The sequence below is a fragment of the Pteropus vampyrus genome, unplaced genomic scaffold (assembly GCF_000151845.1).
Source record: "Pteropus vampyrus isolate Shadow unplaced genomic scaffold, Pvam_2.0 Scaffold474, whole genome shotgun sequence".
NCBI classification, from domain to species: Eukaryota; Metazoa; Chordata; class Mammalia; order Chiroptera; family Pteropodidae; genus Pteropus; species Pteropus vampyrus.
This window is the reverse complement of record NW_011889255.1, coordinates 182,444-186,663: the sequence shown is the minus strand read 5'-3', so window position 1 is coordinate 186,663 and position 4,220 is coordinate 182,444.

Sequence of the window (4,220 nt, the reverse complement as noted above, 5' to 3'; positions counted from 1 at the left end):
TTTTTTTTTTTTTTTTTAAGTTGAAGCATTAGATTATTTGGGCTCATTCTTTTTTTTTTGGAGATAAGCCTGTAATGATATGAACTTTCCTCTTATGACCGATTTTGCCATGTCCCAAAAGTTTTGATATGTTGTACTATCATTATCATTCATTCCTATGTATCTCTTGATTTCTGTTTTTATTTCTTCTCTGACCCAGTTATTCTTCACTAGCATGTTGTTTAATCTCCATGTATTTGTAGTTCTTCCTGATTTCATTTTGCAGAATGATCTATGTGCACTAGAGAAGAATGTATAAGCAGCTGTTTTCGGACGGAGGGTTCTGTAAATGTCAATTATATTCAGTTGTTCTAATATGTCGTTTAAGGATGTTATTTCCTTATTGATTTTCTGTTTGGATGATTTGTCCATATCCGACAGTGGGGTATTTAGGTCCCCTACTACGATAGTGTTTTGGTCTGTTTCTCCCTTTTGTTCTGTTAGTAATCGCTTTACATATTTCGGGGCTCCCTGATTGGGAACATAGATATTAAGAAGTGTTGTGTCTTCTTGGTGCATGATTCTCTTTATTGTTATGAAGTGTTTCTCAGTATTTTTCTTTACCTTTTTTATTTTGAAGTCGATTTCATCTGATATTAGTACTTCTACTTCCGTTTTCCTCTGAATGCCATTTGCTTGAAATATCATTTTCCACCCTTTCACTTTGAGTCTATATTTGTCTTTGGAGCTGAGATGTGCCTCCTGAAGGCAGCATACAGTTTTTTGATCCATTCTGGAACTCTGTGCCTTTTTATTGGTGAGTTCAGTCCATTTACATTTAGGGTGATTATTGAAATATGAAGTCTTCTTATAGATACTTTATCTTTTGCTTTCTGATAGCTCAGTGTTTCCATTGCTTCTTTGTCCTTGTGTTTCTGTTTTCTTTATTTTGGTTGGCTTTTGTGAGTTTTGCCTCTAGTCCTTCTTGTTTTATGTTTTATACTTCAGTTCTGAATCTTTGGTGTGTGGTTACCATTACAAATATATAAAACATAGTTGTATATATACAGTCATTTATTTTCTTCTGCGTGTGCCTTATCTCCATTCCCCTTTGCAAATTTGGATCTTTAAATCTTCCCTTTTTCAGTCATTGTTATCTCAGTTTCTCCCTATGTATGCTGAATGTTCATTATTCTCTTGCTATAGCAATTCTCTTATTATTATTTAAGCTTATAATGCCGTGTTCTTGGTAAGGGTTGCAGTCCTCTGCTTCTCTTTGCCTGATAGTCATTTTACTCCTAATTATGTATTTTTTTCTTTTTTTGTCATTTAGTTTTAGGTGACCTGACCCTTTTCAGTATTTCCTATAGTGCAGACTTGTAGTGGAGAATTCCCTCAATTTTTGTATGTTTGGAAAGGTCTTAATTTCTCCTTCATATCTAAAGGAGAATTTAGCTTGATACATTATTCTAGGCTGGTAGTTCCCATCACTTAATAGTTTAAATATTTGATTCTATTCTTTTCTGACTTATAAGGTTCGTACTGAGAAGACTGAAAATAATCTAATGGATATTCCTATATAAGTTACCATTTTTTCTCCCTGGCTCTCTGAGAATTCTGTCTTTGCCTTTGTTTTTTGATAATTTTAATACAATGTGTCTTGGTGAAAGCCTTTTGGGTTGAAATAATTGTGTGTTCTGTTGACTTCTTGAATTCCAAGTTCCAGCTCAGTCCTTAGATATGGGAAATTCTCATCCACTATTTGTCTGAAAATGCTTTCTAGTCCCTGCTCCATTTCCTTCCCTTCGATAATATCCATTATTCTTATGTTTCCTCTCTTGATGTTATCAGCTAGTTCTCAAATTTCTCTTTCATTATTTTTCATTCTTTGATTTCTCTCTTCTTCCTTCTGATATATTTCTAGATTTCTGTCTTCGATATCACTGATCCTTTTCTCCATTTGGTCTACTCTATTTCCCAAGCTTGTCATTTCATTTTTCAACTCTTGCAGTGTGTTTTTTTATCTCCAGAAGATCTATTCTGTTCTTTCTGATGATTTTAATATCCTTGCTAAAGAACTCATTATGCTCATCTAGTTATGTTTTCTATTTCTGAAATTGTTGGTATGACTTGTTTCAGAATTCATTGAGTTTTTTTCAGAATTACTATCCTGAATTCTCTGTCATATAAGTTGCATAATTCTATATCTGTAAGCTTATTTTCTGGAGTTTTTTTTCTTTATTTCTGAGATGCTTTGTTATCTTGGTTGTTCATAATGTTTAATGGACTATTGTTTTTCCTTGGCATTAATGGAAGTGTGTTCCACTTTTTTTCCAGATAGATTTATTGTATAAAAGTCTCTCTTTAGCCTGTTGCAAAGAAGGCACTTTTCTTTTTATTTCCAGTAGGTGGTGACTAAGCCTCTTGGATTCCTGCTTTATATAAAGTCTTAATAACACTTTTTAAATTTACTCGTAGATATTTAATCATGCTCGCTACTCTCAGTTTCAGTTCCTATCAGTGTCAGCGACAGTCTCGGCAGTGTTTGCTCAGATTCCCCTGGGGCTCCATGGTGATCAGTCTCTAAGGTATGGGGGGAAGGACCCTCTGGGTTGCAGGTTAGTCACTGTGGCTCAACCTCAGCTTTGCAATCGTGGCTGGTAAAAATCAACTATTGTTTCTCTGCTGTCCCATTTCTATGTGGAGCTCACAGCACTCTTAGGAGGGCCTGTTCAGGGAAATTGCCTCACCTTCACGCCTCCCCCTTCTCTTGCAAGGAGCTCCAGTGGCTACAGGGAGGCAGCTTCATTTTTTCTCTCAGTCTACCACCTGACACCTGGGATTCTGACCTGTGGTAGCTCTTATGTGCAGATTCCACACTCATATGAGCTGGTATGCAGTTTGGGAATATTTTGTTGAGTTTTAGATGTTCAGTTTATTGTTGTTTCAAGAGACGAAACAATAATAAGAGATCTGGAGACATCTCTCACTCCATCATGTTTCTCAAAACCTAATAATCTGGTTTTCATTTTGATCTTTTAATGTCATCCTTTGAAGGAAAAAGGATCTTAATTTTGGTATAATAAAATATGTTTTAATGACTTTCTTTTTTTGTATCTACTTAAGAAATCTTTATTTATCATTCATCACAAGGATTTTCTCTTATTTCTACTAGGCCTTTTTTATGTTGGTTTTTACATTTGAGTCTGTGACCCATTTTGATTTGATATTTACATATGATGTGAGGTAAGGTTCGATATTTATTTTTTGCCCATGTAGATATTTAATTGCTCTCCCACTATTTGTGGAAAGGCTTTCCATTCCCATGGATTGTCCTAGCATCTTTGTCAAACTCAGCTCAAGATAGAGGTAAGTATCTTTTTCTAGACTCTGTATTCTGTTCCATTTTTCTATCAATTTATTACTTTTCCAATTCCCCACTGATTTTAGTGTAGAAAATTTATAGTAAGTTTTGAAGTCAAGTATTGCACTTCCTCTAAATTTTTTGGTCTTTTCCAAAAAATGTTTTGGCACCTGTGCATCCTTTGCATATTTTACAAATTTTAGAAAAGGTCTATTTTCTAGAAAATGTCTGCTGCATTTTTTCATTGATATTCTATTAAATGTATACAGAAATTTGGACTGAACTGACAGTTTGACAATATTGAGTATTTCAGTCCATGAAAATGATATCTTTCCACATAATTATCTCTCAGCATTTAATAGTTTCATAGTATGGTTCTCATATGTTTTGTCAATTTTTTCTGGATATTCTATATTTTTTCTAAGTATATTAAATTGATTTTTACAATTTCTCATCGCAGTTGATCTCTACTAATATATCAACTGTTAACATCAGTTAACATTTAATAGCATATTCTTGCTAAATTCATATAATTATTTCAATGGTTGTTTTGTGAATATCTTAAGATATTCTAGTCAAATAGACATAATGCTTACTGAGAACGGTACTTTTTGTCCCTTGCAATTGTAATTTATTTTTTCTTACCTCATTTGGATTTTCTCAACACGTGTATAGAAACTTGTTAATTTATAAATATTTGAGCTCTTCTTAAATATCTTCTTTTTCATTGCTTTTTCATTTATTTATTGTATTTAGAAAAAGATATTTTATGCAATTATAAAACTTTAAAAGTTACAAACCTTGCTCTATGAGTCACCATAATAGCTGTTTGTAAACCCACCAATAGCTCCTGAAAGGGTGCATATCATGCACTTTT